A 15561-nucleotide genomic window follows, 5' to 3' on the forward strand; every position below is an offset into this window, starting at 1 on the left:
ATATACTCATGTTTATCCACACTTAGACCTGAGAGTCACTAAGTTAAACCTGAAGGAAAGACAAAAGCATGGATATCTAGGTATTCTGCCTTAAAGATAATTATACAATATCATTAACTGGCAGGGTAGGTGAAGACAGCATCTTCAGAACTGTTCAAATTCAGAGGGTGCCATTCACATGCTGTCTATGTAGATAGTACCTACTAAAGTTGTCCAGGGATTAGTCTGAGCAATGCTTCATAAAGGCTATAGATAGAGAACATTAAAGGATTCCTACTTGTCTGCAGGGTTATCCTCCTTCTACTTAACATGGAGTCTCTATAAAGTAACTGCATTTTCCTCACAATTAGGGGGAACCACATTTTACTTGATGTGACTCCACTAGGAAACATCTGCTATTTGCTAAAGAAAGGTTTCCTCCCTCAGGCTCTCTGCTGATGTCTTCCCAGAATGAGAAATACAATAAGAGGAACAGAATTATGCCACTTGTTACATCTTTATTACTCTGAAATGGAGGTTCAGACAGGATTTTATGAAGCACCATTGGAAAGTTGGGAAGGCTAGGGACTCCTATTCACTCTTACCTATTGCAGAATCAGAAAAGTAAAACTCATATTAATAATAACTACTATCATTTATTAGGCACTTAAGCTAGGCACATTTTTACAAATGTGATTACATTTATGGTATCCCTGTAAGGGGGAGATTATCGCCATTATGTATCAATGAGGAAAGGAGAGTATAGAACTCAAGTGATTTATCCAAGGTCCTGGCTAGTAGGCAGGAGGGCCAGCTTTTGAACCCACACCCAAGGGACTCCATTATCACCTGCTTTGTATTACAAATTATGGAAAAGAAGACTTTCGCTTAACAGGAGAAAGTGCTTTTTAAAAAGTTATAGCTAACTGACAGTGAACCATACTGGCTTATGAGGCAGTGAACTCTGAAAATTACACATAATAATTATGTATATCCATATGCAGAGCACTTTATAGTTGTAAAGTATTTTTCACATCATGATCTCATTCAGCCTATATAGCCCTGTGGGTCAAGTATTATTTTAATTCCCATTTAATATGAATTCTGTGAACATGAATCTTGCAGTATGCAGACAGCTGGTTTCCCAAAAGTGTGGAGGAGAAATTTTTGAGTTTGGGGACTTTCCAAGGTTACTCACTTAATCTGAACTGTTGTAACTCTCCCTTATTACCTTAGAAATAGTTCCTCCCGCATCAACTGTGTGTGATGGCATAGAGCAACTAACCTCCAAGGCACTGTTACATTTTTCATCTTGAGAGCTGTTTTCTCTTGCAAGAGTCAGTAAAATGAAGAAAATTTTGCCTAGGACAAAATGTGTGTAGGCATACATATGCTCCACTAGAAACAAATCTATCAATGGAGGTTTCTCTCCTATAAACACCTTATTGAAATGTATGAGGCTAATAAAAAATTTTTTTTCTCAGCCATTCTCAGAAAGCAATCAGGTCAGAATTTGATGGCCAAAGGCTGTTACTGGAGCAAAGAGAATAGAAACAATGGGAACTCTAAAAACCATTATATAATTAAAACAAATCAAATATAATCAGCATGTCTAAGCTCCACCCAACAGAGACATCAAGGGCAGGTCAAATTAACCTTTTTTTTTTTTTAATAGACCTTATTTTTTAGAACAGTTGTACAGGAAATTGAGAAGATAGTACAGAGAGTTCCCATATACCCAGCATCCAATTTCCTCTATTATTAACATCTTATGTTATTATGGATATTTGTTACATTTAATGAATTAGTATTGCTACATTATTATTTTTTAAGATTTGTATTTATTTATTTTAGAAAGAGGGAGAGAGAGAGAGAGGAGTGCGAGTGGGGGAGAGGCAGAGGGAAAGAATCTCTAGCAGATTCCCCCTGCTGAATGCAGAGCCATGTGACGGGCTCGATCTCATAACCCTGAGCCAAAATCAAGAGTTGGATGCTCAACCGACTGAGCCACCCAGGTATCCATGCTACATTATTAACTAAAATCCATATTTCATTCAGATTGCCTTGGGTTTGAACGAATGCCCTTTCTCTGTTCCAGGATCTCATTCAGTATCCCGTGATACATTTAGTTGCCATGTTGGCTTAGGCTCCTCTTGGCTGTGCCAGTTTCTCAGATTTCCCTTGAGTTTGATGACCATGACAGTTCTGAGGAGCACTAGTAAGGTATTTTATAGGATGTTCATCTACTGAAATTTGTCTGATTTTTTCTCATGATTACACTGGTATTACAAGTTTGGGGAGGAAGACCACAGAAGTGCTATGTTACTCACATCATATCAAAGGTAAATACTACCAACATGATTTAGCACTTTTAATGTTGACCTTAGTCATCTGGCTGAAGTAGTGTCTGGTCAGGTTTCTACACTGTTAAGTTTTCCTAACTCTCCTCCCTACCTACTTTCCATACTATACTCTCTGGAAAGTAATGACTACATTTAGCCTATGATTAAGAAGGTGGGAGTTATGCTTTCCAATTTAGGACGACGTATCTACATAATTTATTTGGAAATCTTATACACAGGAGGTTGTCTATTCTCCCCATTTATTTGTTCAATTCTTTGTATCAGTATAGGCTCATTGATATTTATTTCATTCTGTGGGCTATACTATGGTACTACTTTATTTTCTTCTTCAAATTATTTCAGTTTTGGCTATTGGAGGTTCAATTAGTTGACTTCTGTATGTTACTTGGATATACTCCCACGTATGATATACTCATTTTGCTTTCTGGTAATTTCCTTATTTTATGGCACTACAAAGTGCTCATCATATGCATTTCTTATTCTAGAACCAGCCATTTCTCCAAGGCTTTGATTAGAGAATGGCATGAGAAACCAAGATCTGGGTGGTGAGTATGCTCTTTGCTACTGATATGTCCTTGCATTCAGATCCTCTCAACTGACAGAGCAAAGAAATGTGTGTGTGTGTGTGTGTGTGTGTGTATTACCCCCTGTTTCTACATGTATCTATAAATATTTCTATATTTAACTATGAATCCAAATGAATGTCTCCAATTTTAATCCATTACTATATGGATTATTTTAGCCTCCTCTGCTTGTTTACCTATAAATTCCCACCCAAGAAGATCACATTAACTTTTTTTAAAGATATCATTTATTTACTTGAGAGAGAGAGAAAGTGAGAGAGAGAGAGAGAGAGAGAGAGAGAGAGAGAACACAAGCAAGGGGAGAGACAGAGGGAGAAGCAGACTCCCCACTGAGTGGGGAACCCAGTGTGGGGCTTGATCCTGGGACTCCAGGATCATGACCTGAGCTGAAGGCAGATGCTTAACTGAGTGAGCCATCCAGGCACCCCAAGATCATATTAACTTTTAATTCCCAAATTTTAGTGGCATTCTCAGCACTACTACCACCTAACATGGTCATGGCCCCTTTGAAAATATATTCAAGTTAACTCTGAAAGTCCCCAGAATAAGAGTTACCAAATGGATGTGTCAGGTGAAGCCACAATGTGAATGGAATCCACCCTGTTATTTCTTTTCTTTCCTAGGTTCCCTTTACTAGTAGGGCACTTTTGTAGCCAGGAAAACCATTCCCTTAACATGTTACAAGTCTCACAACAGACAAGTTTTGGCAGGGTTTTTAGTCTGGCTTTATAGGATTTAGAGTCATCACAACAGTGTCAGGTGTCACAGAGAGGGCTCTGGTACCTATTTTTAATAAATGGAACATTAGATAGACCTCACTTATGTTCAGTGGGTAGCAGTGCATATGTAGCAGTACTAGGAGGGGATTTATTTAAAATAGCAAAAACAAAGGCAACAGTGATGGGACATAGCTTGGGTTTACAAAATGTACAGGGTAAACACCATATAGGTCTGTAAGCATACCTTTCCTATAACCCAAACTAAAATAAAATAGCATTTTTAAACACTGTGTGGAAACAATGAAAAGATACATCAATTTTATATAGAATATACACTTCTGTAGAGAGAAATGGATTATCTAAATAGAAGCATGAAATTGGTTGTTATCAGTTTCTTTTTTGTTTGTTTGTTTGTTTTCTTATCAGGAAATTCGCTATAAGAAGACATTCAAGCAATGTCATCAAAGCTCTGAGAAAAATGTCTATAAATCTATACTTTTATATCCAGCCAAACTATTTAATTGCATATAAAGGAAACATATACTAACCATTAAAATGAATTAGTAGAAAATTTATTCTAATATTTTCAAAATGAATCTATTAAAAGAGTTAAAAGAAATACAAGTGAGCAAAAACCACTGGAATTATTAAGTTTAATACATTTATTAATTTAGAAATAACAACAAGTAGAATTAAAATCCCAATGATACTGACATAGAGATGGAATCAGCAGAGGAGGGACAAGATAAAAAGGACATGTTCATTCATATGTATATATGCATACAGTGTAAACTTTACACAGCTTAATGTATTCTGGCATTTCTTATGAAACTTAAGATATAACAAATCAAGATTTTATAATAAATAAATAAATGTAAAATAGTACCTAAAAATTCTCAGTGAATTTTCTGCTGACTGCTGATTACTACAGCTTTGTAGTATATATTGAAATCTGAGATTGTGATATCTCTAATTCATGGAGCATACTAAGCATCTTGTGAGATATGTCAACTCAGACAATTTCAAATTAAGGCAGTTTTTTCCAGCAATTCTAATTATTTAATTTATTTTTAAATTTTAATTCCAGTTCAGTTAACATATAGTTTTGTATTAGTTTCAGGTATACAATATAGTGATTCAACAATTCTATAGATTACTCAGTGCTCATCATGATAAGGGTGATCTTAATCCCCTTCATCTACTTCATCCATCTCCCACCCACCTCCCCTCTGGTAATCATCAGTTTGTTCTCTATAGTTAAGAGATTGTTTTTTGGTTTGTCTTTTTTTCTTATTTCACTTGGTTTTGTTTCCTAAATTTCATATACAAATGAAATCATATGGTATGTCTTTCCCTGACTGACTTATTTCACTTAGCATTATATCCTCTAAATCCATCCATGTTATTGCAAATGGAAAGATTCCATTCTTTTTTTATGGCTGACCAATATTCCATTGTGTATATATACCACTTCTTTATCCACTCATCTTTCAATGGACACTTGAGATACTTCTGTTTTGGCTATTGTAAATAATGTTGTAATAAACATAGGGGTACAGTTATCTTTTCAAATTGGTGTCTTCATATTCTTTGGGCACATACTCAGTAGTAGAATTATTGGATCATATGGTAATTCTATTTTTAATTTTTTTGAGGAACATCCATACTTTTCCACAGTGACTGTACCAGTTTGCATTCCCACCAACACTGCATGAGGGTTCCTTTTTCTCCACATCCTCAACAACACTTGTTTTTGAGTTTTTGATTTTAGCCATTCTGACAGGTGTGAGGTCTTATCTCATTGTGCTTTTGATTTGCATTTCCCTGATTATGAGGGATGTTGAGCCTCCTTTCATGTGTCTGTTGGCCATCTATATGTCTTTTTGGAGGTGTGTCTGTTCATTCCTTCTGCCCATTTTTCAATTGGTATGTGGATTTTTTGGGTGTTGAATTGTATAATTTTATAAATATATAAAAATATTGACTATTATCTCTTTATCAAAAATGTCATTTGCAATTATCTTCTCCCATTCTTTAGGTTGCCTTTTAGTTTTATTATTTCCTGGGTTGTGCAGAAGCTTTTTATTTTTATTTAGTCCCAATAGTTTATTTTTGCTTTTCTTTCCCTTGCCTCAGGAAACATGTGTAGAAAAATGTTGCTACAGCAGATGTCAGAGAAATTAATGCCTATGCTCACTTCTAGAATTTTTATGGTTTCAGGTTTCACATTAGGTCTTTAATCCACTTTAATTTTTGTGTATGGTGTAAGAAAGTGGTCCAATTTCATTTTTTGCATGTAGATGTCCATTTTCCAAACACTATTTGTTGAAGAGATTGTCTTTTTCCATTGCATATTCCTGACTCCTTTATTGAAGATTAATTGACCATATAATGGTGGGTTCATTTTTGGGCTCTCTATTCTGTTTTATTGATCTTTGTGTCTATATTTGTGCTAGTACCATACTATTTTGATTACTACAGCTTTGTAGTATATATTGAAATCTGAGATTGTGATGCCTCCAGTTCTGTTCTTTCTCAAGATTGCTTTGGTTATTCAGGGTCTTTTGTGATTCCATACAAAATTTAGGAATATTTGTTTTAGTTCTGTGAAAAATGCCATTGGTATTTTGATAGGGATTGCATTAAATGTGCAGATGGCTTTGGGTAGTTTGGACATTTTAACAATATTTGTTCTTCCAATCCATGAGCATGGAATATCTTTCCATTTTTTTGGTGCCATCTTCAATTTCTTTCATCAGTGTTTTATAGTTTCCAGAGTACAAGCCTTTCACATTCTTGGTTAAGTTTATTCCTAAGTATTTTATTAATTTTGGTGCCATTGTAAATAGGATTGTTTTCTTAATTTCTCTATGGGTTACTTCATTATTAGTGTATAGAAACACAATGTATTTCTGTATATTTATTTTGTATCCTGCAACTTTACTGAATTCATTGATCAGTTCTAGTAGTTTTTTGGTGGAGTCTTTATGATTTTCAGTATATAGTATTATGTCATCTGCAAATTGTAATATTTTACATTTTCCTTACCAATTTGGATGACTTTTATTCATTTTTCTTGTCTGACTTCTGTGCCTAAAACTTCCAGTACTATGTTGATAAAAGTAGTGACAGTGGACGTCCCTGTCTTGTTCCTGATTTTAGGGGAAAAGCTGGCAGTTTTTCACATTAAGTAAGATGTTAGAAGTGGGTTTTTCATATATGGTCTTTATTATGTTGAGGTATGTTCCCTCTAAACCTACGTTGTTGAGGGTTTTTATCCTGACTAGATGTTTTACTTTGTCAAATGCTTTTTCTGCATCTATTGAAATGATCATATGATTTTTAACCTTTCTCTTATTGATGTGATGTTTTGTGTTGATTAATTTGCAAATAATGAATCATCCTTGAATCCCAGGAATAAATCCCAGTTGATTGTGATAAATGATTTTTTTAATGTACTTTTGGATTCAATTTGCTAATATTTTTTTGAGGATATTTGCATCAATGTTCATCACAGATGTTGGCCTGTAGTTTTCTTTTTTTGTAGTGTCTTTATCTGATTTTGGTATCCAGGTAATGCTGGTTTCCTAAAGTGAATTTGGTAAACTTCCTTCCTCTCCTATTTTTTGGAATAGTTTGTGAAGAATAGGTATTAACTCTTTAAATGTTTGGTAGAATTCATCTATGAAGCCCTCTGCTCCTGAACTTTTGTTTGTTGGTAGTTTTTGGATTGATTGCTGATTCAGTTTCATTGCTGATAATTGGTCTGTTCAAATTTTCTATTTCTTCCTGATTTGGTTTTGGGAGGTTATATAGTTCTAGGAACTTATCCATTTCTTCTAGATTGTCCAATGTGTTGACATATAATTTTTCATAATATTCTCTTATAATCCTTTGTATTTCTGTGGTGTTGGTTGTTATTTCTCCTCTTTCATTTGTGATTTTGTCTGATGCCTCTTTCTTTCTCTCTCTTCTGCTTTTTTTTTTTCTTTAAATCTGGCTAAAAGTTTATCAATTTTGTTGATCTTTTCAAAGAACCAGCTCCTGGTTTTACTGATCTGTTCTATTGTTTTTGTTTTGCTTTGTTTTGTTTTTGTTTTTAGTTTCTATATCATTTATTTCTGCTCTGATCTCTTTTTCCTCTTTATATTGGTTTTAGGTTTTGTTTGTTGTTCTTTTTCTAGCTTTTTTAGGTGTAAGATTAAGTTCTTATTTGAGATTTTTCTTCCTTCTTGAGGTAGGCCTGTATTGCTATAAACCTCTCTTAGAACAGCTTTACCTGCATCCCAAACCTTTTGGATTATTGTGTTTTCATTTTCATTTGTCTCCATATATTGTTTTGATTTCCTCTTTGACTTCTTGGTTGACCCAATCATTGTTTAACAATTTTTTTTTTAACCTCCATGTATTTGTGTTTTTTCTAGATGTTTTTCTTGTGGTTGATTTCCAGTTTCATGGTGTTGTGGTCAGAAAAAAATGCATGGCATGACTTCGATCTTCTTGAATTTGGTGAAGCTTGTTTTGTGTCCTAATATGTGATCTATTCTGGAGAATGTTCCATATACACTTGAAAGGAAGGTATATTCTGCTGGTTTAGGATGGAATGTTCTGAATATATCTGTTAGATCCATCTGATCCAATGTGTCCTTTAAAGCCCCTCTTTCCTTAATGATTTTCTGTTTAGATGATCTATCCATCGATATAAGTAGGGTGTTAAAGTCCCCTACTATTATTGTATTATTGTATTATTGTATATGTACTATTGTATTATTATCAATTAGTTCCTTTATGTTTGTTATTAGCTGCTTTATGTTTTTGGGTGCTCCCCCGTTGGGTGTATAAATATATAAAATTATATCTTCTTGTTGGATCATTCCCTTTATGATTATACAGTGTTCTTCTTTGTCTCTTGTTACAGTCTCTTTTAAAGTCTATTTTATTGGATGTAAGAATTGCTATCCTGGCTTTCTTTTCACTTCCATTTTCATGATAAATACTTCTCCATCCCTTCACTTTCAATCTGCATGTGCCTTGAGGTCTGAAATGAATCTCTCATAGGCAGCATATATATGGGTCTTGTTTTTTTTATTCAGTCACCCTGTGTCTTTTGATTTGAGTGTTTAGTCCATTTACATCCAAAGTAATTATTGATAGGTGTGTACTTATTGCCATTTTGTTACTTGTTTTATGATTGTTTTTGTAGTTATTCCCTGTTCCTTTCTTCTCTTGCTCTTTTTGTCTTATGGTTTGCTGGCTTTCTTTAGTGATATACTTGAATTCCTTTCTCCTTATTTTTTTGCATATCTATTACTGATTTTGATTTGGGGTTACCATTAGGTATGTATATAATATCTTATGCATATAGCAATCTGTATTAAGTTGATGATCACTTAAATTTGAACCTTTTCTTTACTCTTCTCCACGTGACATTTGAGGTATATTGTGTCTTACTTTACATTCTTTTTATTTTGTGAATCCCTGGACTGATTTGTATAGATATTCTTAATTTTACTGCTTTTGTGCTTCCTACTTTTCTTACTATGGTCTTACCTTTCCACTCAAGCAGTCCACTTTAGCATTTCTTGTAGGGCTGGTTTAGTGGTAACTAATTATTTTAACTTTTGTTTATCTGAAAAACTCTTTCTCTCTCCTTGTATTCTGAATGATAGCCTTGCTGGATAGAGCATTCTTGGCTTCAACAACCAGGGTTTTTTTTTGTTTTATTTTGTTTTGTTTTTCTTCTGGCATTTTGAATATATCATGCCATTCTCTTCTGGCCTGCAAAGTTGCTGCTGAAAATTCAGCGGATAGCCTTATGGGACTTTCCTTGTATATAACTGATGTCTTTTCTCTTTCATCTTTTAAAATTCTTGCTTTATCACTACTTTTTGCCATTTTAATTACTATTTGTCTTACTGTGGACCTCCTTGGCTTGATTTTGTTGGGGGCTCTCAGTACCTTCTAAATCTAGATTTCTTTTTCCTTTACTAGATTCACAAGTTTTCAGCTATTATTTCTTCAGATAAATTTCCTGCCTCCTTTTCTCTCTCTTCTTCTGGGATCCCTATAATGCAAATGTTAGTACACTTAATAGTGTCACTGAGTTTCCTAAGTCTACTTATTATTTAAGTCATTTATTATTAGTCATTTATTAATTATTTTTTATTATTATTATTATTTTCTCTCTCCTGTTCAGCTTGGTTGCTTTGCATTACTCTGTCTTCCAGGTCAATGATCCATTCTTCTGATCCCTCTAGTCTACTATTTATTCCATCTGGTAAATTTTTAATTTCAGTTATGAATTCTTCATCTCTCATTGTTTCTTTTCTGTGTTTTCTATCTCTTTGTTAAGGGTCTCACTGAGGTCCTCCACTCTTTTTGAGTTCAGTGAGTATCTCTATGACCATTCCTTTAAGTTCTCTATCAGGCATATTACTTATTTCTATTTCATTTACATCTCTTGCTGTGATTTTTGTCCTGTTCTTTCATTTGGGACATATTCTTCTGTCTCCTCAATTTGTCTAACTCTCTATCTGGTAAGAAAGGTGGCAATGCCTCCTGCTCTTGAAAGTAGTGGCCTTATGAAGAAGAGGTCCTAGGATGTCCTGCAGCACAGTGTCTCTTGTTGACCAGAATCTGGCTCTTCAGGCATATCTCCTATGTGTGTTGCATGCACCCTCCTGTTGTGGCTGAGCTGCTTTTGCCTTCAGTCCATTTGTCTGTAATGGCTGTCTTTGTCTGTTATGGGCAGGGTTTGGTCCCTGTGTTGTTAGTGTGCCAGTCTGAGACCACCCTGGGTTTAAGCTGCATCAGATCAGGTGTTTGCCAGACATGTAGTAGCACCAAACTGCAAGGTACTTTCCCTGTGTTGTCCCCTGAGAAACTTTAGCTGGTGGGCAAAGCCTGCAATCAGAGCAGATATCTACCCCCAGCCCACTGCTGGGATGCAGTTGGACTGGTGTGTGTGGTTATTTTCCCTTCTCCCCATGGCAGGAGTCATTTTGGAATGGTGCTGACCCCTGTGGGGGCTGCTTGCCCACTGCCAGGCTTGTGGCACAGCTTTGGATGGCCTCTGGCCAAGGGCATATTGGAGGGGACAGGTCTGCTGGAGAACGTGGGGAAAGGTCATGGTGCCAGCAAGGTCCATGAAGGTCCACTGCACCCCTAGTCAGATGGGGCAGATCCACAAAAGCTCGCAGGAGTGGGGTGTGCATTGTTAGCAAGGTTTGCTTAGGTCTGCTTGGGAGGGGACCTGGAGCTGAGGCATGGCTGGAGGGGGGTGTGTCTGCAGGAGAATACAGGGGTGGGGTGTGCTGTTAGTAACTTAGGCAGGGAATGTGGCACGGTACTGGTTCCTGTATGTGTCTGTGTGTCTAGGCTGGGAGACAGGAGAGAGAAATGCACCAGCCAGCTTCCTTGTTCCTGGAGAAGTCTCCCAAGGATCTCTGCCCCTCCAGCACACATGCTGAGATTAGTAAACAAATCTACTTCCCATATACCCCAGGCATTTTCAAACTGCTACTTCTATGCTGGATCTTTGTGGGGCTGTTTGTAGTGCCGTCTGTTTAAAGAACTCATTTTCCTCCTGCCCTCCCCACTCTCCTGAGCCGAGTCTTCTGATTTTTAAAGTTCTGCTGTTGGTGTTAAGTCTTGCTAATTTTAAGAAATCACAAAATTTGGCTCCTCTGGTTTTCAAAACCAAATGTTTTTGGGATTTGTTTTCCTCATATGAATTTCCCATGCCTGGTGTGAGGGTCTGGTTTTTTTTGTTTGTTTGTTTTTTCCATCTAAGCACTCATGGCATCCTTCCATCCCATGGACAGTCCCATAGGTCCATTTAGCTTCCACCATGTCTCCGCCCTCCCTACCCTCTTCAATGTGGCCTCTTCTCTACATTTAGCTGTACAGAGTCTATTCTGCCAGTCTTCTGGTCATTTTCTGGGTTATTTACCCTGATGGGAGTGTTATCTAGTTGTATCCGTGGGACAAGGTAAGTTCAGGATCCTCCTACTCCACCATCTTCCCCAAACTGCCAAATGAAGACAATTATTAAGTACCGTTATTAAGAACACAAAAGTGTCCATTCTGTTATCTTTCAAAATGCATACTGAAGATTTATGATCATTTTCATGTAGAACTGAGGGAAGAAAAATGACTTTTCATCAGAAACACATAAAGCAGAAAAAAAAAATAAGTAGGCAGCCAAATCCTAATGTTCTGAAAGACTTAACAAACTGATTCACCAGATTAACTTTTATACTAAAATAAGAGTCCAAAAATGGTTTATAAATCATCAATGTATCTTATACTTTATCATGGGAAATACACTTAAGAACATATTTTTTTTCTGGTAAAGTTTTTTGCCCATTTTTAAAATTAATATATAATGTATTGCTTGTTTCAGGGGTACAGGTCTGTGATTCATCAGTCTTACACAATTCACAGCGCTCACCATAGCACATACCCTCCCCAATGTCCATCACCCAGCCACCCCATCCCTCCCACCCCCCTCCACTCCAGGAACCCTCAGTTTGTTTCCTGAGACAAAAACATATTTGTTTTTAACTATGATTTTTTCTTTTGTCTTTTATAGTTTCTTTTAATGGAAAAACATTTTCCTCTTTATGTTTAAATGATGTTACAAATACAATCATCATACTTAGGGACACTTTCCAACTAAATTAAGTGCATGTGTGTATGCATTATTGAAAACCATGAAAAACTCTTCAACTCAGGAACACTAATAAAAAAATAAAGAATTGATTCCTCAAGAAACAGGCTATTTACTTCATCTCTTTTATGAATAACCTCAAACTGTTATCATGTTAATCCCACTTCCCCATCTTCCTGCCCTGAGTGCTGTGAGTGTTCTTAAAATTAGCCATATAGATTATTTATTTTACATTAGCTTTCTTTCACCCTATCAGTGTTGAAAAAGTAGAAGGGCAATGACCAATTAGCGTAATAATAAAATATGGTAGGAATTTTCAACTTCAACTTTGGTGATCTAGTTAGTATAACTTTCATGTCCAAAACAATTGACTATGAAACCATTTATAATACAATAAAATGATATAATATACAAAACAATGACTATAAAATACTGATAGAAACATAAATCAATTACATTTCCACATTTATTTTCATATCTACATTATTTCTTTTAGAATTTTGATGGAAATAAAGATAATAACAGATCACAGTGCCATTCTCACTCTACCCTATGCCCTGGAAAAAGACTAGAACCTGAAATGCTAAGTTGTTTCTCCAATATGCCATATTTTTCTAAAATGACTACAAGGGCAAAGAGGAAATCATTATGGACTTCTATAAGTATTGCTTATTGATAGAGGAACACAGAAAAGCCAAGAACATTATAGAAAACTTATTAATAATGGATTTGGACAAAAATATGAATAGAGACAAAAGCACACTGCAACTACTCATTAATGTGTTTGAAATGTATTATCTAGCATGTAATTTGCACACAGCCTAAATATTTCTAAATATATAACTCATATGAGCAGGAATATAATAAAATACTGCCTATTTAGATAATCAAATAATTATTTTATTCATTTCTACTAGATTCAACTTATTAAGTTGTTCATAAATTAATTTAATAAATATTTGTTGTGCAATTCTATATGCTAGTTGATGGCTTAGTAATAAAGAATACAATGTTGAATGAAAAAAATCTCCTTGTTCTCATAGAACTAATATTTGAATCAGAAAATTAATTGATAATTATAATGCACTGATAAGTGCTATGAAGAATCATAAAGTAGGATAATGAGATGAGGAGTAGCAAGATGTTCTTTTCAGAAGTGCAGTCAGAGAAGATCTTTTGTTATTGTTGTTCAAGATTTCATTTATTTAGAGATGCTGGGTGGCCCAGTTGGTTAAGCTTCTGCCTTCAGCTCAGGTCATGATCCCAGGGTCCTGGAATCGAGTCCCAAATTGGACTCCTGGCTCAGCAAGGAGCCTGCTTCTCCCTCTGCTTGTCACTCCCCCTTCTTGTACTCTCTCTCTCTCTCTCTTTTTTTTAAAGATTCTTATTTATTTATTTGTGAGAGAGAAAAAGCATGAACTGGGAGAGAGGGTCAGAAGAAAAGGAATAAGCAGACTCTCCACTGAGCCCACTGCAGGGCTCCATCCAAGGACCCTGGGATCATCACCTGAGCTTACCATCTGAGCCACCAAGGCAACCCGAGAAGATCTTTTTGAAAAGGCGCTATTTGAGCAAAAAGCTGTATGAAATAAAAGAATGAGCCTTAAACACAGTTAAGGGCAAGACATTTTATGTAGAGGGATAATATGTACAAAGGTCCTGAGGCAGCTATGTATGGAGTGTTCATGAATAGTAATTTAAATGTTTATAATCTGTTGGCAGTTTAAATTTTAGTAAAGGGGATTTCCAAAAAAATGTTTTTTTGGGAAAATATATTTTAAAAATGGTTAGCTCTATATAAAAACAAACAGATGACCACAAAGACCTCCCTTTTACCTCTTTTGGTGGCAGCTAAAATCTTGCCACAAATAAAACCTACTCTTGCCAAATGACTACTATTTATAAAGTTAAAGTAAATGCATTTTTCCTATAATGAAATATAAATCTGTTGTGCCACTTTGGTTAATTTCCTCTATGTATATTTTTGTCATTTTTCATGAAAGCTATTAACTTCAAATAAAGCAACAAAATTTATAGAGGGTAGGAATGAAATAATCATCTATTGAGCCAGGTGCCTCTGAATGCATAATTTACTCATTATAATAACATAGTATGGTAGGTATTATTAGCCTCATTTTAAAGCTCAGAAATCTAAAGCATCATAGGCTAATGTAACTTGCTGTAGAGTAGCTCTCAAGGGTAATTATAGTATAAACTCATTCTGAAAGATCCCAAAGTTTCTATCTTACACACATAGAAGCATTCACTAATAACTAAAACAGTGCAAGTAAAAGGTGTTTTTAAAAGCTACCCATCCCATTTGCAAAGATTAAAAATATTATTAACACCTAGTGTTGACTAGGCTATAGAGAAATGGACACTCTTAAACATTTTTATTGAAAGAACAAATTGATACAATATTTAGAGAGAAATTTCACATAATGCAATATAATATGCTATAATATAATCCAATGTAATATATATGCTTAAAAATGTTAACACCATTTGTTCTTCTAGATACTTACCCTAAAGGAAAAAACAAACAAACAAACAAAAGCCATGGTTCTTTGCTAAGACATTATACAAAGTTGCAAACAAAAATTACATATAACAGAAATGTTAAACACTAGGCATGTATTGATATAAATTTTAATAGATTTATAGAAGAGATACTTTCAATCATTAAAATCAAGATCCTCAAAATATGTATGGAAATGCAGAACTATTTAAGAAATATTAGTTTAAAGGCTATTATAAGATATGTACAGAATGATTATCTTCATATATATTAAAACTGAAAATATACTTATATGTTAAAAAGAATAGTATCTGATAAATGATGCTACAGATTTTTTAAACATTCTTCCATACCTTAACACAACAGAAAAAGGAAAGAAAAAATAGATGTAAAAATCAGCTCCACGTTGATTAAAACCAGAGCCATAATCACATTATTTAGAGAGTTCTAAAAGTTTAAGCGTATATAAAGGAGGCATATTAAAATCTTAGTAAACATTATTAAGGATGCAGTGGCCAAGGCCTCAGCTGGAAACAAATGAAACGTTTCAATTGACTTTTCTCAGTACTTATACCTCTATTATGCATTTTCCTGTTTGACAGGATTGTCATGACCTAATGGTTCTATCCTAGAACTTGGCCTGGCATACTAGAATCTTCAACTACAGCTTTTTAGAACCTGAGGCCTCTTTCCCAAGACTATGTTCTTTCCCCGAAGAACTAATATT

The 15561-nt window shown here is 35.0% G+C and overlaps 1 protein-coding gene across 3 annotated transcripts in view; it reads right to left on the reverse strand.

Annotated features, from left to right (window-relative positions):
- Positions 1–15561, reverse strand: part of NAV3 (neuron navigator 3) — a 351526-nt gene that overhangs the window by 294979 nt on the left and 40986 nt on the right. The gene's annotated exons all lie outside the window — the stretch shown is intronic.

Source organism: Zalophus californianus, chromosome 9, assembly GCF_009762305.2.
Source record: "Zalophus californianus isolate mZalCal1 chromosome 9, mZalCal1.pri.v2, whole genome shotgun sequence".
Taxonomy (NCBI): domain Eukaryota; kingdom Metazoa; phylum Chordata; class Mammalia; order Carnivora; family Otariidae; genus Zalophus; species Zalophus californianus.